Raw genomic sequence first — 24,173 nt, forward strand, 5'->3', positions numbered from 1 at the left:
CGCTTTAACCACAATTTTATATTTACACAAATATATGTGATAGAACAGGAATTTTAAAATTCTAAACCAACATTCCACCAAAAACTTTAAAATGTAGGTTATTTAACATAATGTAGTCGAGCTACAAATAATATTATTTATACATTGAACAAACAATTCTCATTAATTAAATAAAAAGATCGGGACCCACCTGCTTCGACAGATACAGTGTACAAAAATATTTATGTTACTGCATATTGAGTTACCCACTTATTTTGCAAACCGTACTAATGCGTATAGTTGTATTCAATAGCGAGCGGAGATCCATCAATCATATGACTTCATTACCATTCAGCTAAGTGTACACCTTGCTGCAACAATGGCAATATTTAAAAAAAATAATGCTCAGTATAATTTTATTACGAGCCTTGTCTTTTACTAATATTGTAAATACTTATAATAATGAGTAATTATCATTAGTTAAACACCTAAACTAGTTTAAATCAGTTAGAAGCAGACAACCTATAGTTTGTCATATGTACTCGTATGTGACGTCATCACCTCTGTAATAGTTTCTATTGTTATAACTTGAATTTTTTTAAGCAATAAGCTAACGCCCTAACAGATGGAAAGTGGTAACCGTTATATATATATATATATATATATATATATATATATATATATATATATATATATATATATATATATATATATATATATATATATATATATATATATATATATGCAACTTAAAGTGTAATGCATACAATTTAAAGTAGAAAACACTTTCGACCTTCGATACATTATTGGTATGAGCTATGTGGTCCTGGCATAGAACAGGCCATCCCTTCCTTTCCCGTGCGTATCGTAAAAGGTAACTGGTAACTTAATGTTTAAGGGATGGGCAGTAGCATCCTTCTTAAAACATCACAAAAGCCTAACTGCCAGCTCGTCTGCCAAGTGTGGCAACTACTGGCAAAACTTTCCTTATGGGAGAGGCCTATGTTCAGCAAATAACAGTTAATAGCTGGTATAATAATAATGTGACGTTAACTCGGTGATAAGAGCCAATTAATGATTCCCGTTCACTATATTTTAGTTTGAAATAATATCATGCTAATTTTACTATGATTAAATTATTTAACAGCTTAGTCCTCAGATATGGCAACATATGAGGTAGCATGTGCATGATACTATATTCTATAATATTCATGCAGCTGTTTATATCTATAGGCTATGGTTTACACTTTCCATCAGGTGAGCTGTAAGCTTGTTTGCCATTCTGTTTCATAAAAAAAAAGATCACCTTAATATTTTTATTTCAGGTATAATAGATCAGTTAGATTCTTATTAACTATAATTATAGATATGAAGAGATTAATATTTAGATTTCTACAGTAGAATAAAGAGGTTGCAGTAGATATACTTATACGTGTTAGGCGTGAATTTACTAAGTACAGAGGAATAACACCTGAGTCCTCAGGAATGGCAACGCATGGGGGCTATCATGGGCGAAATAGTATACTCTGTTATGTCCATGGTACTGCTCATGTTTATAGGCGACGGTTACCACTTTCCATCAGGTGGGCCGTCAACTTGTTTGACATTCTAAGTTGTATAAAAAAAATACTTATATTTTTTCTAGTTAAATTTAAAACTGTATTATATTTTTAAACTTTAATTAGGTACTATTTTCAGTAATAGACGGGCTCTAAAGGACGACATCTTATGAAAATCATCTGCATTAAATATACACGCAGTAATCTTGGCGGGCACAAAATATCCCAGTCTATCAAGAAGCAAGATATCTTGAAGCGACATCTGAAGCTTTCATAAGGACTGGAACTAAAATGGACTCGTCGTCGTAGTATATTCCGGACAAAATGAATGTTATTGTTAAACTGATCTTATAGATGGCGCTTGTTTTACATAATGTATTTACTTCCTTTTCCTAACAAGATTAAAATCTAGTTAGAACAAGCATCTGACTTGATTATTATTTCTACTTAAATAATTATATAGTAACATATGTATGTGCGTGTTGCAAAAGTTTTCAAATGACATTGTTAAATTAAAGTAATCACTGGTTTTGAAACATTATAGAAGGTGGGTTATTAATAATTTTGTTTCTAAGAAATTAAATGATTTCGCTATTCTACAAAAGATGGCGCTGTTTGTATGTTGTCGATAAAACAGTGCACTACAACTGAGAAGCTTCGTCTTCGCACAGTAAGTTCTCAAAAGCTCTACCAAAGCTCAGAGACATTTGTCTAACATCCGAATATGGTTTTCAAATTCACCTTTTGCAAGTAAACTATTTATTATGAAAAAAAAACAGAGTATTTCAAGGAAGTCTAACAGTACTTAGGTAAGTACTTTTAATAATTAATTTTCAACTGTGTATTCTTTACTGATTCAAATCGTAATGCTTTGATTACTTTCATGACAAATAAACAAGTACCTAATCAATTGTTCATTTTTATAGTATCCAAATATTGTCAATATTCTATGATTTTATAACATTATATAATAATTGTGTATAGCAACCATTAATCAATAAATCGAATTGTGTTTAAAAATAGGTATGTATGCTCTGTATATACATCTGTGTATATCTTTAACATAGAACGATGTTATTTGTTTACAATAATTATAACTCATTAAATTTAAACATTTGGAGCTGGTATTCTGTGCCTATACTTTGAAGTCGTTTATACTAAAGTGGGTTCGGTTAATTCTAATTATATATATATAAATAGGTCTGTTATAATTTTTATAAAGCAATTTTTAACGTGCCCTGTGTGTGGTTCCAGTATAGAATGGACTACACTTTACTCACTTGTTGTAAAAAGAAGTAATCTAGTGATGGGCAGTAACCTCCCTCTTAAAACATCACCAAAAATTTAACTGCAGTTGCCAACCCACCTGCTGAGCGTGGCAACTACTGGATCCCTTATGGAAATCCCCCCTTATGGGGGAGGCTTATGTTCAGCAGTGGACAGTTTACGGCTGATGTGACGATGGTGACTTTTTTAACGGCTTTAGTGCATGAGGGGTCCATTAAGAAATATTCAATTTAGTTGATTTATCTAATATGTATTAAAAAGCAATCATTCTCATACTAAAATGTGTCTTGTATGAGCAATTTTGTTTGCAAAGTTTCCTTGGGTACCTCTGTCTCATTCGTGTTTCTACCGTAAAAGAGCTGTGTTTGCATAGCTGTGTTTTGGTTTTAAGGGTGAGATATGGCAGTGAATTTACAAGGTACAGAGGAATAACACCCGAGTCTTCAGGAATGGCAACACATGGAGGGGTATCAATGGCGAAACAGTGTACTCTGTTATGTCCATCGTACTGCATAGGCGACGGTTATCACTTTCCATCAGGTGAGCCGTCAGCTTGTTTGCCATAAAAAAATTATTGCCTGCAAAATATAAAATTAGAGGTATTTATTTTCACCTATTCTATAAGAAAATGCATCAAGTTGTAAATAGAGCGACAATAAAATAAGTATCCTCTTATGCAACATGAAACAGCAAACGAGCTGATGCCACACTCTATGGAAAGTGGTAATCGCTTGTAGACCACAATAACACCATGACCTTCATAGAAACCTTGCAATGTCCTTTGTGTCATAGAACTAATATGTAATATTCCATATCCAGTAATTTCAACAAAAAACAAGGATAGAGTATAAATCAAGTATTCACTAGTATATTGCTAAATGTTTATAATTTAGGTTTTAATTTAATATTTTTTAAATATGTAAACATTGCGACTATCTCGTATAAACTATCTTGTCGTCTTAGTATTATTTTGATAATAATAATACCGACTTTTGTCAGTAACATAAGTCGGTAAGTATTCATTTTTCATTATATAATGCAAGTAACATTATACATTCAAATCCAAACTTGTATGTGAATGTTAAATCTCATTTAACATTTTTAAATTTATTCATTCATTTTCGTATGTCTGATAATAAATGTTACAGTAATAAAAGAAATCTATATTTTATACACTTCACTATTTCAAGACTCAGCTTTTATATTTAACACAAAAAATTTTATATAAGAAAAATTAAAATAGATGGCAACTAAAATATATATTATTAATATTATATTAATGTAATATATCACATAATAATATTAACAGCATCGTAATAATATTACAAAATTTCTGAGAATCGAACGCCTATAATCCTGTTAAATAGGTAGCTGAATGTTGCGTTGAGATTTATCATAAAAACTGTTTGCACGAAATTTATACCTGCCTTCCATGAATGGTGATTTTGTTTAAACTCCGCTTGGGAGGGACAAAACGAAAAGAAATAAAAATATGCCTGCCACAAAGGCACCTCTGGTGCGCCTGCGCCGTTGCCGGACTTGCGCATTTTGACAGAACAGGATCAGGCATTGTAGTAGGTAGGTTCTAATGGATCTTTTGTTATTGTTAGACGTGTTAAATAGTGGTAGTTAATTTTAGTAGGAATATCTACATTAAAAATTGAAATGCAAACAGAAGTTTATAGGACAAATATCATATCCAGGATTGCCAAATGCTATTTTAGATTTTTATCCAAATATAAAATATTTTTTCTCCAAATCGATACGATTTTCTTCACAAATTTGCGTCTATTTTTTATTTCATTTTTCCATTAACAACAAAGTGAATTATGAAAAAATAACATTCTTCTCTACTGTTAATATCTCTTAATCTGTACTTTTCTTATCTTCTTGTATTTATATAAAATTACATGTAAATACGCAAACTGTCCAAATAAAATTATCCAAATTTCTCCAAGCCCATTTAAATTGTTACAAACATTTTTCCAAAATTTCGTGAACAGATATTTTTTACCCAAACTAGCAAAAAAATATCCAATTTGGCAACGTTGACCATAACTATTACTAAATTTATTTGAACTTTCAAGAGCGTCACGGTCATGGCCTAATTGACTCACAAAGTTATGTATTCGATTCAGACTTAAATAAAAGTGCAAAAATATTCGTGGCTATTTTTATATCCAAATAATAATAGAATGATGATGAATATTGTTATCATTAGATTTGAATGTAATAAGTTTGAAATAAGATACAATTATTATTTTAAAAATGCTGAAAAACTGTTCACACTGAGTAGATTCTAAATAAAAAATAATATCTTAACAAAATATTAATAATCTATAACAATCAAATGGATTAAAACACGGACAAATTACAATTTTTAAATGTAAAATAACAAATAATAATAAATATAGCGTATATACTAGCTAATGTTAAAAAAGGGATATAATAATAAACAATAATAATAATAAAGAACAGAAAATACACGCCGAAGAAAATTAATTATTTCGTCTAAAAATTAAAACAAATTCGAAAAACGAACAGTTAATAATTTGCTGGGGAACAGGACTTGGTAAAGAGCCGCCTGTCAGCTATGTTCGAAGGGGAGCGATTAAATTGAAATTCCTTTTTTAAATTCACCAATGGGGGAGGGGTGACATCGGATTGGCTCGATGCGTCCGAGCGAAATAATCCTCTGATTGACGTGCAGTTTTGTGCGTTTGTGATATTATTATTTCATTTCATTCTAAAAATATTTTTTATTATTTATTTGTTTTGTAAAGATAAAATAGAATAAACTATAACAACAATATAAATAATTATTCGAAAATGTATTTGAACAATAATAAATAAATAAATATTATAGAGTAAATAGTAGAGAACTAAGTGAAACAATAGTCGTTCTTAAAAAATATTTTATCTTGGATTTTTATTACTAATTTGTTCTATTTGTTCTTATATTTCTTGTCTCTGTAGAAATTGCATTGGATAAAAATAGCGCACGCGCTGTTTTTTTACACTAAAAATGTCTAAAAACTATGGAATATTTTTATAATGGAAAATAATTATATCTGTAGTACAATCTATAGTGATATATGATTATAGGCGTAATAAAAGTACACGGCCACACCTCCTCTAGAATAAAAATTAGACTCCTAGATAATATACAATATCAATGATAAAAACACATTTGTTGCGTATGCTTCATTGGGCGGTGCCCGGCAATGAAGTACACTTGGCTACATATATTAAAATACATACATTAAAATTACAATTTCTTAGACATTGCGTTGAGATTTAGTATCAATATATATTTTTTTATATCACTGACGTGACAAATAAGTACACAACCCACCTGATAGTAGACGTTTAGGTGTAGACGTTTTAGTCTATGTATGCCTGCAATACCAGGCCCATTACTCGCGTTGTCGATACTAAAGACACATTTTGACTCCTTTTTTGAAGAACTTCTTACTGTAGTTTCTTGGAGTTGAAACCTAGACAGGAAATTTATTCCATAACCTGAACATTCGTGAGAGGAAGCATCGTTGAAAATGTGTTGTACGGGAATATCCAGACTATGGTATAGGGGTAAAATCATTATCGATGCATAGCTGTACAAGCAGTAGAATACACAGAGTATGGCAAAATCTTTAAGTAATCTATTATGTAAAATATTTCAATTTTTTTTTTTTTTTTACTTTAATTGAGAATACGGAGAAACATAATCGAGAGTTAAATAATTTGCTTTTATAATAATGTAATTGACAAAAACTATAACTGTCTTCTACTCGTATTTGTTATTTTTTTACCAAAATTTAACAACGTAATATCTCCTTTATAACAATCGTCATCATAATGCTTGCTACACGTTTTTTGTTTAATTATATTTAGAATATTTTTTATAACATATTTTTTTATGTATAATGACGACATAAAACTTGAAAAAGTTTATATTTTGAATTCAAGATTGAGAATTCTTATTGCAATATTCATTGCAACATCAATTCTAGTCCACAATTCATAGAGTACTTTGAAACCAAATGGAAGACTCTTAAGATTGGCAGAGTCAGAGAAAACGATAAATTTTAAATGAACAACTAAATTTTTTATGGCGTTTTAGATTGGATTGACAACCTCTGTCGTGTGCGTAAAAATAGCAAACCTTATTACTAATGGATACTCCGAGAGTACCTAATGTAAATATCTCAATCTTTACTGATTAAAATTTTTTAATGAAACAAAAAATTGGAAAAGAAAAAACAGGATAATATTATATAATCGGAATACAAATGAACTTAATTTGAATTAATTATAATACGAATAGATATGGCTATTAATTTTAATAGTACATAACATAACATTTTATTTATTGTTAATTATAAGTTGTAAATATTAAATGAAAATTTTATTTTTATATTCATAAAATATTCTAATGAGCAATTTTAAAATACATGTTAATTACAAATTAATTTCAAAGAAAGTAAATATAAACAAATTTATTAAAATTTCATATTTTTAATGAATAGTAGTCAGCACTTAACTACATATTTGTAGGATCCAGTTACAGTTCGTTTTATGTTTTGTCTTACAATATTTTCTGGAATGGTACATATCAATGCCGATATACAGTAACGTATATTTCCGGGTTTATTCTCGGGTGACTGTACAAAATGTATTGAGTCACCGGGCCGTGAACTGAGACAACATATGGCATCTTGTTAGTTGAACATAGTACCGGACGGACGTGTCGTGGTGGACGCTAAACCTGCGGCCATAACCTTGCCTTGCTGTGTTGCGATTTTTCCATTCGTAAGTTTTTGGTTATAACTATAAATTGATAAGGGAGCTATTCACATTACTAGCAAAACACTTATACTCTTCCATAATACGTAAATATAAGAATCGTTCATCTTAAATCCTATATAATATAATACTTACTGTATTATATATGTGCATTTGTTTATTAATGTTTAAAACTTTATTATTTCTGAATTATTATGCGTAAAATCTAAGTAAAAAGTTTTTAACTGTATAATTTATTTATTTTCGATTTTCAAATATTTAAAAATTAAAAAAAAAACAGGGATTGTTTAGTAGAAACTATTTTACGAATCATGTTTTAGTTTGTTTATTAGCGCATTGATTAAATTATTTGTTAAAATATACATACGAGTATAATATTTTTAAAAATATTTTGATATTTTATTGATAATATAGATCTTTTTAGCTTCTTTTTATTATAAATTTTCTTAGATTAAATTATAAAGGTAAGGTAAAATTAACGTTTTTATTTATTGTTCTATTAACTAGTTTTCTATATTTTGTTGACAAAATATTGGCAACGTCTTATTACGCGTTTTGTTATGTATCGTTATGTTATGCCTCATTCGATGGATCAATCGATAATCACCGATCTTTTCGCATATTGTGTCTAAGACTAGCAAACTATATGTAATTTGATATTCGTCATTTCATTTTGAATGATTGAGATGTAAAATCAATATAATTCGGCTATAAGAAAATAAAGCCGATATAAAAATTTGTACAAAAAGTCGTTAACTCTTGAAAATTACCTTCCAGTTGAAAGTGAAAGTTTATATTTTTTGTATATTCTTTTTAATCTGTATTATTTTTAATCTATGCTGTAATTTTTTTTATTTCTGTAACTATGTTAATGATTATAATTTCATATAAGGTACCTATAGTTTCGATTATTTATTTTGATCACATTTTTTTTTTAATATTCAGTTCATTCGTGTCAATTAGTGCCAGAAAATAAAAGCAAATTGAGTATACTAATTATCCTTTAAACAAAGTCTATTTTATGCCACTACAATGTTATTAATTACAAGTACCAAAAATTTCGATTTGTGTGGCCACACCCTGAGAATAGAGACCGGCCGCTTACTGTTACGTCACTACACGTGCCTGACTATTTAACGGTCTGCCTATCAACAGATATATGTACATCTAAGAAGACATAGGTACATATTATACATATAAATTTGTATAGTCATCTTATCAAAATGTTTTTAGTACTATTTATATAGTAATATATATATTATTTATATTGATTTATATCAATACATTTTCTGTGTTAGGCTTTTACTCAATTTACACATAGGACTAAGTTGAGCCTGTCGTTGTACTCTCTAATATAATAAATAAATTAAAGGTAATACATATTGTAATTAAATAAAAGATTTATTTGTTATTAAATAATCTAAACAAAGAACAACATTTTGAACAATAAATTCGTCTATAAGAATTGATTCACTATATATGAAATAAAATGACTACACCAAATAATAATAATAATATAACATAGTTAGGACTTTCATGTCTAATTAGGAGTAGTTAAACGTATTTTATAATTTTGCTTTTGTACTTATGACAATAATTAATATGATAGTACAATATTTTGTAAAAATATTGACTATATATTTGGGTATCCCCGAATATGAAACGTGAGTAAAGCCGACATAAATAATTACAGTGAGAAATGTTACATGTGCTATATAAATTATTAATATTTAAAATTCTTTAATAAACATAGGCCAAATATTTTTATTTTATATATTATTATTTTTTACTAACTATATTCCACTAATGTAGGTACTGTATATTATCTTAATCAAGGACAGGTACAAATGCACAAAATTTTATTCAAACCTATTTAACCGTTTAATTATAATTCAATAAACATTCAAATGTTTAAATTTACAATATTAATAGGATAATATGGTATTTATTATTAATTGTGTTTCACAAAAAGCGGACGTCATTTGCAACAAAATCTTTTCTCTTTGATTTTTATTAAAATTTCTATGGTACCAATGTGTAGATATATCCTTTCAGATAAAAAAAATAATTTCCCGTATCGGTTTACAACTGACGGAGTTATAAAGTAATAATCATTAAAAAAAAACATACAACCGAATTAAAAACCTTCTTTTTAAAATCGATTCAATACTAAAATTACTCACAGAATTGTAGACGCAAATGTTCCCATTTCTCTAAACGATGTGTCAATTTACTTTCCTACTTTATATCATCGTTGTCCTAAACACTGCCGTAAAATAACACTCGAAAATCCATTTGCCCCCTACCTCTGATACTTGACGTCGAGGAGCTTCGAAAAACCATCCCTTCCTGGTTATTATTAGGTCTCGCAGACCTTGTTAGCCCGGAACGAGGGGTAAGCAAATCTGAGGAGCAGGGAGGGGTAGTGAAGGGTGCGGCGGGGTAGTGATGTAGGCCTGTCGTCGGTCGGTGGCACTCCGCAACGCGCAGCTGGCTCGTGGCCCACACGCTCCCGCGCTCTGCAAATGGTGAGATTTGACACATTTAATTTCTTTTTCCTATTTGCTTATCATTCATGGAATTTAGACAAATGTCGTTCGGCCGTATAGCCTAGATTCCAGCGATTTTAGTTTTTTTTTTTTATTAATTATCTATCCAGGATTCTAGCATAAATTATTTTATGCCATAGTCCTGAACACGTCGAACGAAAAAATGTGTTATTTTTTCTCATAAAACTAACGATTAATTTAATATTTAATTAAAAATTATGGTTAGTTTAAAACATCTTTCCTTCCTTAACAATAGATAATTAACTTATGACGAACATTTAATGTGATAAAAATAAGACGTTATTTTTGTAGAAATCTTAATGAAATCTTCCTCATATTCCTCATTAGTTCGTTTTAGGATCTTTTATAATTAATTATTAATAAAGTATATTGTTGATCTCGCTATAATATTAATTATTTTATATGACATTAAATCATAAATATTGTGACGAAAGTATCATTTTTGACTATAATTTATTATAAATTATAATTTATAAATATTAACTTGTTACAACTCAGTGTGAAACTTAATGGAACACATGGAAAGCCGAGCTCATACTGTGGCCAAGTTTTCTTAGTGTTTGGTCCAAGTGATAAGATAAAAGTCAATAAATATTTATTTCAGTTAATATGAACATTTTAATTATTATACTTGTATAGTTTGAACAGGCATATTACTCAGTATTATAATAATTTATTTCATAATTAAGATACCAAGACATAAACAAGAAGGTATCCATATTAAATGGAAAGACTTCATAGTTACAGATATAGAAATATTTTTTTTAATATCAGATTTTGTTAACAGTCTAATAATCTAAAAACAGAAATAAAACTATTAATAAATAATAATTTAGGATTAATATCTTAAATGAAAATATTAATTTTCTGTTTTATAAAGGTTTAAAAACCGTATTATATACTTTCTAGATTTTTTTTTCTAATTGATAGCTTAGTATCTGCTTTCATAATGTTATTATTTCAAGTGCATTTGAAATAAGTCTATTGTATGTCTACTAGTACTCTTGACTAAGCATTCATTATACATTATTATTATTAGCTTAAGGACCGAGCGGTTAGTTTGATTATGTGGTATATATTACATTATTATACATAAAAAATATCACAGTATATATTCATGCTTACCTGTGATTTTTCTCATTTGTTTCTACTTCTAAGAACTAAGACCTTATCATACTTATGAATTGACATAATAGGAAACGTATCAACATGTGCATTGTTGCTTTACTAAGATGAAAGGTATTTGTTTATTCGATTTTTAGGTACTCAGTTATTCTAAAACCGCTCAATGATTTTGATTTTAGAGTACAGATATTATATATTACTAGTAAAGCCACGGAAAATGGTCAACAACCGTTTGAGTAACGTTACTGCTCATGTGATGACGTCTCCCTCTGGTGTTAATTTACACTACCATGTATATATATAATCTGTATTATTCATATCGAATTATCCTGTTATAACTTACGCAGTTTTGCTTTATCATTCTGATAATGCATAATAATATAGTTTATTTATATATATTATACGTATGTATATGCTTATGTATCTAGCTTAAAAATATACTTAATTAAAAGAACTTGTTCATATCAGCTTTCCATGGGTCAATATCTACAAATATTAGATTAACCGTAAACACATATATACCTAAATAAGTCAGTCCGCATTCCGCTGTCACGCCCGCGTGATTTTGCTTTGTCACGGTATCGCGGTGTTAACACTTGTAACTACATAAGCTTCTGATATAGACCACAGGAAATTTCCACATACTATTTCGTATAAGAGAAATTATATTCGTAAGAAGTAGGCAACTATTTGTGTTTTTGTTCAAATTTGAATTATTAATGTAATACTTTTATAATAAAAATGTCTGGATAAAATATTTGAACAGTTTTGCTCATAAAATTACAGTTTGCAGAAGTAGTTATTTTAATATTAAATTGCCAATATTTTTTTCAAACAAATTAAATTTTAAATGTAACATAATTATAGATTAGATCTAGGTATAAATAGAAAATACTATAATTATTTTTTCATTCCCATTTTTATCAGATCACTCTCCAGTGTTTGATAACTTTCTAATATAATACAGGTGTAAATTCTGATTTAGATAATTTTCTTTACAAAGTTTTATGTTTGTTGATATATATTTTTACAAATGAACTCATAATCCAGATAATTTGTATCTAAAATAGGGGTGTCTTGATATCTTAATTATGAAAAACGATTAACGTAGATAGCACGTTAACTAATTTCCCTTACTAATTCGTATGTAATACGTGAAACTATGTTTTGCTTTTGATCTTCGTAAATATCTCTAGTAAATTTTAATAGAGATTTTGATCAATAAGAATAGAGGCAAAGGACACAAATTATATTTTTGTTTTTATTACTTTAAATAATAACCATTTTTATCATAATATAAAAATAATCAATTAAGTATCTGTAGGTATATGTCAATTTCACCAGTAAATTACCATTAAACGTTTATCAGACGTGTAAAAACGCGCATCCCTACTATAAAAGTATCCCATTAACTCTACACGCGATAACGTAAAACGAAAATCTTTCCTACTCAACTCTTAGTAGGTTTTCTTCGTCTTTGTCAAATTGATCGATATGTGAGTTAGTTGTCGGCCTGTATTTGGCGCATGTAATCTATTAAATTTGCTTTGTCAATATTGACACATTCTCCCGTCTCCCAGGGTCAACTTTGTCCATTACGCCGACCTCGTAAAAAAATCGTATACCCACAACAAACTCGTCTTGTACCTAGGGACCGCTCGTAACAGTCCATCAAGCTGACTTCGCCAAACCTACCAAAAGTAGAAGACATTCAAATCGAGTGGGATTGTATTATTTTTATTGTATTATTTACGTTATCGGGGTATGCGGGAGTCTGCGCGACGAAGGACGCTTCGCCGCTCGTCGATACCGAACCTCGTAATACGCATGTGCGGAAACCTTAGCGGTGCTTTGATAATATTCTGATTTCTCCTTTTATGCATGTTAATGCATGATATCAAAATAAGTCTGACCTTTGTACCTTATTTCTCGCTATTACAAGTGAGAAATGAGATACCTTTAACACACAATTAACACTTTGAAACTTTCCATCAAAATTGAATCATGCGTTGTTTATGTTACTTTAGAATCGCTAAATCTTTTCACTTGCATTAGCTAATGTAGAACTTTCTATTTATTCATTTATCTTAATAAAATTTATATAAATAATTGTGTAATTATATGCATATAGGTGTATAATGTACACATATATTAATAACGGTTTCATATAAAAATCGTTGTATTTACATGACAACCTAAATAAACTAACGCCCTGTATAAAATCCTGTAAACCAACATGAACATAAAATTTCTCACATACCCGTAGATTATTGTGTAATTACTCGTATATCGCGAACATTTTCGTATTTGTTTCGTAAGGTTTAAAAAAAGAATCTTGTTCGGCGTAAGGTTACACGACGCACGCCCCTGGGAATAGTCGCGTGACAAAGTTGTATGAAAATTAATGTATTTTTATTACTTGCCTAAGTTATATTCATTGTCATTAAAACTTTCAAAGTTCATAAACAGGCCTGTAAATAAATAATATCTATGTTCTTGAGGATTGCGTGTCCCTTATTTTCATTTGACTTGACGCGAGTGCGTTTTACAGTCTATTGAATAACAAAAATTTAGAATATCCATCCAAAATTATAGTTAGAATAAAGTGAATAAAATTCTTTATACTGTTGAGCTTTGTTTTGTTTTAAATTTTTATTCTAAGCGATATCATCGTAGTAAATTCACCAGAAAATAAAATGCTACGATGAGAGAGGTTGTTTCTTTGTTATTCAACCAACTTAAAAAAGAAGGACGTTTACAATTCGGTTGAATTTATTTTATGTTTTTTTACTTTATAACTTCGTCAGTTATAAATTTGGAATATTCTGTCTTTATTTGAAACTGTATACTTACAGATTAGGTCCATAGATATGTTATCCAAATCGGTTCAATATTTTATATTACGAGTCAAAATAACTGGTCTCAATCTTAAATTATTAATACTTGTTATATATTGTACTTTGGTATTTACTATTATCCATCTAACTAAATAGTTACATATTGAAAATATATTTGTCCTTTTCTTTTAATGACAGAGAAATTATATTAACAAATTATATTAATATATATGTGTTTCGGTTTGAAGGGTGGGATATGGCGTGAATTTACTGGGTACGGAGGAATAACACTTGAGTCCTCAGGAATTACAACACATGAGGGGTATCATGGGCAAAACAGTATACTCTGTTATGTCCATGGTACTGCTCAGGTCTATAAGCGACGGTTACCACTTTTCATCAGGTGGACCGTCAGCTTGTTTGCCATTCTAAGTTGTATAAAAAGAAAATATAATGATATTAATGTAATTGCAATCTCACTACTAAGTATGCGTGTGTACCCCTTAAAGGAAGATTATTAACTTACTATAGAAGTCTTATGTCGAATTTTCCTTCACTTTCACTAATGTATTGTGCTTTGCTCCCCTAGTCGCCTCCTCCAATATCCCGGGGATGAAAAAGAATAGTGACATAATTATTTTATTCTTACTCCGTGACTGCACAGAAAATTGACTTACTATATATATCTATTACAGACGCGTTTGTGAATCTTTGTCTAATAGTTTCTAATATTAAAAAGAAAAATAGGAATAACAGCATATTTTTATTTATTTAGAGAATTATTATATTTAATTTTTTTTATTATAACAATTATAATATTCTTTCATACAATTTTCTTATGACGAAAAACAAATTAGCGAGGCTGGAAAAAGAAATGTAATAATAAGGTGTTATTCACAAAATATACGTTACGGGAGTAATATTTTTTTTATCAGATATGTGAAAAAATATGAAATTTCGTCAGACGCCTAATGTTTCTATGTTAGGTATTCTTTTAATTCATTGATCATATAACTTCTAAAACCCACGATAATATCTCATAATATGAATAATAATTTAGACCCAGTATAAACTGTTCTTATCTCTAACAAATAAATTTTATCAGCTACCTGTGTAAGATGACAAACAATATACAAGCTAATCTCGGATGATAGGAATATTATAAAGTAGTGCAAACATTTGAGAAGGCAGCTTCCGTTAGCCTAATCTATTATAAAAGGAGATAATTGTTCAAGTTTTATTAGAATCCAGGCTAACTCAATAAATCAGTGCTTAATCTTATCTATAGTGATATCAGGTGTTAATGTTTAATGTTGTTCAAACCTCGCAGGCTTAATAATATAGCTCCAAACGAAAAAGAATTTTTAATTTTATGTAATACGCTTCATTTTTTAAATTTTCAATACATAGGTATAATATAAAAATCGATAGTTGTTTTAATTCACAATTTACAGTCTGGTGATTACTTCTATATGAAGAATATAGAATATAATAACTCAGTAATAAAACCTACAATTTTCCCCTTTCTTACTTTATAATTATCTAAAAAGAGTAATATCGTATAAAAAATAGGACACAAATGAAACATTCGCCAGGTCCAATGAATATAAGCGAAGGACATATTTGGTAAGGGAATTCGTGTTTAGGAAAATATATGAAGGTTAATAAAAAGGCAGGAAGTTAACAATAAATCCTGTGTCAGTGACCTCGTGACTTGAATATTATGTATGGGTGCAGATGAAATATCCAGACTAACAAAAATAACTAGTATTTATGAGTAACATGAAAAAATTAATTACGGCACAAACCATGTAAGGATATAATGGAATGAAACATTAGTTCAAATGGTTAATACTCATAATAGTTACAATTCTGGAGTAAACATTTTTCTGCGTCTATGCCCCAGAAGGACAGCCTCACAGCTATGTGGCAAAAATGTCGTTCAATTTATTCCCAAATTTTAGTCCCGACTGGTCCCTTTTTGTTACCATCTGCGCGGCCCGCGACTCGAACGTCCAGACAGCTCCACCCTAAAAACCGTTTAGACAAGATTCTTATCCTCTTACTCAACTGTCAAATCATATAACCTTATCTCTGTCTAAAAGTTCGGATAGCCAGGACCTGTCGCCCGTCCTTTTTTTGCACACGCGTTCAGATTGTTCTATCCTTTCTGACTCGTATTAATTCGTGTGTTTCCGCTTCCCACACGAGTGGCAGCCATGTTTGGCGGGACTGTCAAGTCAACGCCAGTTTGGCGCGTACAAGCTGGATGAACAAGGTCGGTTTCCAATAGTGGAAACCTTTTGATACTTATTCTGTAATTGGTATCACAACGTGCGTCCTCTAAAACAATTTTATAATATCCATAAAAATTATTTCAGATGGCGTCCGTTGGAATATATAAGTTGCTATGGACAATAAGGATCAAGATCAATTGTAAGTGGTTACAGAAATATTGTAATTAATATTTATAGAATAAAAATATTCATTTCTCTTGTAAACCTTCGCCCTTAGTAAAATATTGGAAATTTTTTGGCATTACTCCAAGAACATTCGTTTTGTTCATTTTTACGGGCAATTTTCCGCCTCCGTTATAAGCCTCTGGTCAATAAAAAATATTTATATTATTAATGCGAACAAGTTCTACTGTCTTCTTTGCTATATAATTTTAATTTATTTTCTCATCTTTATTAGACTAAAAAAAGTTATTATGTGTATTAGCATAACCTTTTTTTGTTCGTAATTCTGCAACTAATTGTTTCAAAACTGATACATTACTTAGACTATTATTATTGCCCAAACTATCTTACAGCTACAGTATCTATTAGACCTACCAAATTCAAACAAAGATAGTTTTATGAGAGAGTCAGCGGACCCATAAAAGGCAAAGTTATAGACAATAGATTCAATGTGTTCAACATCAAAAGACGTAACAAAGCTTTGCCGATAATTGTTTGAGCTCAAACAAACTTTCTGGGTCGCTATTTATTAGTGCCGAAGTCCCTGCATTTGTTATTGGTTTTGGACATTGAATTGATAAAAAAAATATTTGACAGCGAATCAGATACGCAAAGGATTCTCTACTTAAATTTTTAACTAAATAAATTTTTTCTTGAATTAAATTAAATCATAGTTTTATTATTGTAGTTATCATTGTTTCATAAAATAATATATTAAATCTCAAGTATTATAATTTTAGATTTTCTTGTTACTTTTATCGGAGTATGGTAAAGAAAGCTACATGTTTGTTACTTCATATTTAAATGAAGGCCTAATAGTTATTTGTGTTTTTTTTTTATTTATATTCCAAACTCGTATATACCATTGATAAAAGTAGATTAATGTGAAAGAAAAATCATTTAAAGTACACCTTATAACTTTGTATCAGTCTATTTTAACTAAAAATTTGCACGTAACCCTATTTTTATATTTAAAAATTATTTTTTGTAAAGCATAAGTTCTTTTTTCACAATGAAGTAAATAATAAAGACTAGATGAAATCTTAGTAATTATACAATACGTAAAAAATTTTACAATTAAATAATATCAATCGGTTACCCACCAAATAACAAGGTACTAACACTATTGTAAATTATCTAACTGTCACCTTTGTTTAACACTATACATATTCAATAGTTGAAATGCTAATGACTCTTACAAATCTGATCACCCACTTAAAATTTAATGTATGAGCTCTTGTCATAGTTATGACACGTTTTTTTATAAATATGATATTGTTTAAGTTGTTGAACAATATTTATTGCTATTGTTGATTTCTTTTGTGGATATTTTATTTCTTTTTATAGATTTTGATTTTGTTTTGAGCCACTAGCATTTACTAACTCACTAAATATATAAATTTTAATGTTATAAGGCCCATCATCAAGTCACAAATCATTATAAATATTGAGTCATACTCATAATACAAATGCGTTATTGTAGGCACTAAATATTGATGACTATTTAAGACGATTTCAACCTACTTTTTTCTATTAGATTACTTAACACTGTCTTGTTAAAACATTATTGCTCGTTGATTTTCATATTTATTGTCATAATTAGTCTGTTTGTGCTGTTCCTGAGATTCTATGTCTTCCTACATTCCATTCGTATGATTTTCTAATGCCTATGGAGTTGGCACATACGTATCATATCGAGTAAACAGGCTACAATTATGTAGAGCGGACTAACAAAACGTGTAAATGGGCCAATTACCGCTGTGAATGTAGGCTACCGTACAATTAGTGGCTTGCTAATAGTTTTCATCACCAATAGTTTCAAACGATGCGCCGCTTGAGAACAGATCAGATCGACACCGTCCCTCGTTGAGATCACAACGTTTTTTACTTGAGTGACAGTATCAAAAAAGTCTTAAAGTATATATTGACAGTATAATATAGTGATCCTTATATTTCTGTTTTTGTTTAATTTCAGTTACACCTTGTATTAACTGGGTCTCCATGGCTGCATTATTAAAGGTATGTCCCGTAATTATTTTATTTTTATATACCTTCATATTAATTGTTTGACACATTATAATTTATCTATAATTGAAGGTCTGCTTCTACCTTAACTTCTAAAATTTTTATAATATACTAGGTTATGTTTTATATAAATACATTCAATATTATTGTTATTATTATAGGATATGTATCGTCTTGATTTTTAGACTTAATCATAACTTAAATACTAAGTTATATAGTTTATGGCTAATATGAATTGAATATTTTGAAATTACCGCAATATATTTTTTGATAAGATCAAAAATATCAAATAAATTTTGCCATAAATCTTCCAAAACGCCAGTGTAATTTTAACGACTCTAAATTGAAGGTAGTTTCAAAAGTGTTAAAACCCTCGTTACCCGTAAATAAATTCAGACTTAGTTCATTAATTGGACTTTAGAATGTTTTACTGTACAGTCGTTACGAGACATAAAACTTTAGGATTTAAAAGTCAAATTACTTTTAAAAAGTTTACCTATAAAATATTTCCTTTGAATTATCTTTACAAATGGCTCTGATTATTGATTGTCTAAAAATATAATACAATATCATGACACATTCGATTCCAAACCTACCTTAACAATTATTTAATAGCCGCTTAAAAATGATGATCGTAAACCAGTTTTAAAGATTAACAACCTATTGGCATTCCTTTTAACGTGATTCTGTAATAATAATGACTAGAAAAAATATTATAACCTTTTATTAATTTCGATTATAAACTAGTTCTTAACAAATTTTTTTTTTTTGAGATTAAATACGAGTATATTCTATCTATTAATCTGACTATTTTATATGTTTAGTAAATTTAATTCAGCAACCATACAGACAGTTGTGCATGATTGAGTTATATATTCTAAAACATATAACCATATTTATAACATTATCAAATTACAGTGCTTAATTAATTTAAAATCTAAAAGTAATGATATAATATCTATAACTAATGCTATACTTATCTAATAAAAAAAAGGATAAACTCTATGTATTAAACGATGACCTTATATACATAACATATGGGTTTTCTACCTCGAAAACCAGGAACATATTGATAACTATGCTAGTATTCTTCATGCCTAATATAAAAAAAAAATTTAAAACATTTTGAATTTTATTTTTTAAGGAACCTTATTGTAAATATTAACATAACAATCATTAAATTAAAATAAATAATTCAGAGTAAACGGAAATATCATCTTCATAAATTTTTAAATAGCATTAACATAAAAAAAGGAAACTTGAATCGTTCACCATTATTATATGCGAATTATGTACATATATTTGTAAAATTAAATTTATACTAAATAAAATAACATTTTAATATTTTAACCAATACATTATATTTAAGGTTCTACTTCTAAATTAACGAGTGAAGTAATTATTATCATTAATCACACATTTAATAAAACTTTTTGTGTTCTCATAAAATTTAGAAACTTAAAATATTTCTTAGAAATTCATAGGTTATTGAAATACATCGAATTGGAAATTTAAATAAGTTTTTAAAAAATGCTTACTAAATCTTTTTTTTTCGAATTAAGTTCTATGCAGGCGAAGTAGTGTAGTCTCCTTATAATACTTACCTATGCACAATATAATACCCAATGACAGTCATTTAATTAATTCAATTTTATGTTTTGTATATATAAATATATTTTGATTTAGGTATATTATCTATAAGTACATCTACAATCTGCTATTTATAAATAGACTATTAAAAAAATATATAGAATATAGATGTATTTTAAATACATCTGTTAATGTTAAGGAACAATTTGAAAGACGTCAAAGTCAACAAAATAGCTACCTACGTAACGGATCAAATCAAACATCCTAAGACCCGCTTAGCAACTAGTGGGTCGAGTGCTCAACAGATTTGTCCAACAGCTGCTTGGTTACATTACAACTAGACAAGGAAGAGCTCTATGCAGCCTTAGAGATTACTGGTAATAAACCATTCAGCCTGGATAGGGGAGGTCAAATTAGGGTGGTCGTAAGTGGGGGTCTGGGCCATTCATTCCCAGGCCGGGGGCGGCGCTCATTGCTCGTGTCCGGAGCGCGCATGCGCGTCCCCTGACCCACTTGCCACCGCCGCGTCGCTGCCACCGCCGCGCTCAACGGATGGCGGCCTCGTTACGCCAAGGTTGGCGAATCAACGAATTCGCGAGTCGCAGACGTAGTGACGCGACGCCGTGATATATTCATCTCAATCTAATATATTTATTACGAAAATAGAATACGATTGATTTCTTAAATCTAGTATATAAGTAAGTTTTTTCTTTTATATTGTTTTAATAAAATCTTATGAATCCAATGAACACGAATTTTGAAATGTTATTAATTTTGTGTCTCTAATAAAAAATAATTTCTATCAGCATTAACATATATAACACAATACATAGAATTGTGTTATATATGTAATCTACTAATAGAATTCGTAAAACAAAAACAATGATAATATCACGCACATTCAATTAATATTCATCACGAGACCATCTTGTGACGAAATAGTAAAACTACACTAAAATATCTATTTTTAAATCATTATTCCTAAAGTGTACAAATGACGTGTCCACGTGATTCATAGTGATGCAAGATTTGCGAGATTCTACGATACTATAGGCATGATATGTACTAACATTGTTAAGTAATGATTAGCATACACCATCTAAAATGCATTCTCTGTCTGTAACACATCCTTCCGTTAACTAATGTAAATATACATAACGCAATGGAATTTTTAACACAACTTTCCCTTGTTGAGGCTTTCAACCTTGTCGAGTTAATGCGATCACGCCTCGATTTTAATAAGTTACGTGTGGACATTGTATAAAGCTATTCAAACATTATCGTCCTCACTTGTCGCCCTGTTTATCTAAAGACCGTCTACTGTCTACAGTATAACGCAATTACGATGATCGATTATGACAGTCCACCATTGTCGAGTGTTACACGCCAAATTAAGAACTGAATCGCAGGTGACGAGTCAATATCCCGTTTATTTTGCTTTCATCGATAAAAAAAAACTCGTGGCTGCCTGACGGCCCTATTTATAAATGTGACGGATGGGTGTTTTGATAATTTGTTTTTAACAAGTGACAAAATGAGTGATTCATCAACTTGTTCTATTTAGGGACTTCCATAATCATATGTTATTATTTCCTATCAATCTTATTTTAAAATTACATGTACTTGAAAAACGCATTCGAAACAATTAACTTATATATATATAATTTACACAAAATATTTTGAGTTTATTTTTCTGTTATTTCAGATGCATCATAACGGTAGTCATATGAGAAGAATACTTTCAAGAGGAGACTAATTTATGAAAAGAACATCATCACCTTAATATACCATCTTAAAATGGTTTGAAGTTTTACATTTTTAAATCACATCTGAAGGTGTCATAGAAAATTTTATATTTATTCATTCTGACACTATTACAATTTATAATTTAGAACTAGATATGTGCTTTGTGTTGTTTTATGTAATATTAAATTGTGTTCCACAAAGAAAAACTGACTTCAGTTGTAGGAAAACCAATTCATTTGTTAAAACTAAACTACTAAACCAATTTTAATAAATTTTCTACATAATAAATCTGTAAGCATATCCTTTCAGATAAAAAAAGAATTTTTCAAATCGATTTACAACTTACAAAGTTATGAGGTAATGAACATGAAAAGCAAATACAACCGAATTGAGAATTTTCTTCTTTTTGGAGTTTGCTGAAAAGTTGCTATATTTATCTATATCTATTGTAAAGGAGTATTATTAGGTTTTGGTAAAACATGTTTTAAAAATATGTGTCACTACTCCTTACAGGAAGTAAAGAGTAGTGACAGTAGTTTATTCTCAGAATGTTCTAACAGGTGGCTAAGGTAAAAAAGTACATAACGCGTAATACCTCTGGTATTGCAGGCGTTCATAGGCTACGGTAACCGCTTACCATCAGGTGGGCCGTATGCTTGTTTGCCACCTCAGTGCTATAAAAAAAAGAAAAGAAAATAAAAATAGTCCTATACCAAGTCAGTTAACTTAGTAGGGCCAATAATTTATTTTAAAGGAGAGTGACCATATCTAGTAATCTAATGTTAAAAGTTTTAGATATGTATTCTTAACATATGTATGTATTATTAAAATTTTTTATCATACATCTTAATCAAATTTCCATCACAATATTTTTAGTTTTTACCCAAATTTCTTTTTTATTTACTTATAATAATAAATTGTTAAACTAACTACTAAATACCAAATTTTTATATTCTAAAAATTATAAAATTAAGCATTCATAATTAATTTCAGACAGCGTTAATGAATACGGGATACACTGCGGGCGAATCAGCTAATATCCTTGTAATAAACATATTTTTACTTTTTTCTTCTTTTATAGCATTGTGTCAATATTATATTTGGTGCCCATCGGCATCAATATTAGTGCCCTACATCTACCCTGTAGATCCGAATTTGTTTGAAGTGAGGCGACAAATTCGGTTCTAGAGAGGTTTGTGTGGTGCATGCACTGCAACGATCAAGAGCAAGACAAACGAAGACTGGACTTGTTTATGGATATATTCTGGAACTACATACATAATTTGAGAATATTTAGTATTTTATTTATTAGGATAAATAGAAATATCAAAATTTTACGTACTTATTTCATAATAATATAGTGTGAAAAACATTTGTCTATATTAGATATATTGTGTTATACATTGAGTATTAAATTTTATTTAAATTAATAAATATTATAATTTTATTTTTCAGTTTAATAAGTACGTGTTGAACAGATGCAGTATCTGATGCCACAAATCACTAGTATATCGATAGATAACGATATAACTCGATAAACTGGTAATTTTGTGTCTGTATCGTTAATGACGATTGGAACTGCTTTTTCTGTATTGAACACGTACAGGTGCGAATGTTAAATATTATGATAATATAAATATTTGTAAAGACTTAGATGTTTAAATATTTATTTTATATTTATTTATTGAAATAAATGTATTGATTAAATGAAACAGTGAATCTCGAACCCGGTACTTTATTATTAGGCATTAAAATTAATGTTTCTGTACAATCTTACTTTTATTATTATTTATTTATTAGTCAATATATGCTAAATATATTAAAAAACAGCGTGTCGTTTGATGTGTCGACAATATTAGAGATAGATATATTACGATTGTTTTGCTGTAGTTAATTAAAAAAAATACAATTACGCAAACATACGGTAATATATTTTATTTATAGATTATGTTATAGGGATATGTTCACTGACCAAGTGCATATCAAATTTAGTAATAATTCGTTAAGCCGTTATTGCGGTAACAGGTAAACAAACAAACAATATTCTCCCGCGAACGCTCAGGCTGTGGAGCTCCCTGCTGAGATTATCCCTAGAGACTACAGTATGAGGTTCTTTAAAAAGGGTATATTAAGGTTTCTTCAGGTCGACAACATGCACGTGACACCCCTGTTGTAGGCATCCATAGGCTA

General features: G+C 29.3%; 1 long non-coding RNA gene across 4 annotated transcripts; it reads left to right on the top strand.

The window, feature by feature from the left end:
* The first annotated feature begins 2,229 nt into the window (after window positions 1-2,229).
* On the top strand, window positions 2,230-22,037 carry LOC113518955 (uncharacterized). Of its 4 annotated transcripts, none has more exons than XR_004224245.2 (4): window positions 2,230-2,347; window positions 16,545-16,599; window positions 18,598-18,641; window positions 21,943-22,037. It is a non-coding gene; the product is annotated as an uncharacterized LOC113518955 (long non-coding RNA). The 4 variants fall into 4 exon arrangements; XR_003402298.3 differs by lacking the exon at window positions 2,230-2,347 and adding an exon at window positions 7,477-7,637; XR_004224246.2 differs by lacking the exon at window positions 2,230-2,347 and adding an exon at window positions 9,694-10,159.
* Window positions 22,038-24,173: the final 2,136 nt, after the last annotated feature.

Source organism: Galleria mellonella, unplaced genomic scaffold (assembly GCF_026898425.1).
Source record: "Galleria mellonella isolate WM207_F2 unplaced genomic scaffold, CSIRO_AGI_GalMel_v1 utg159, whole genome shotgun sequence".
NCBI classification, from domain to species: domain Eukaryota; kingdom Metazoa; phylum Arthropoda; class Insecta; order Lepidoptera; family Pyralidae; genus Galleria; species Galleria mellonella.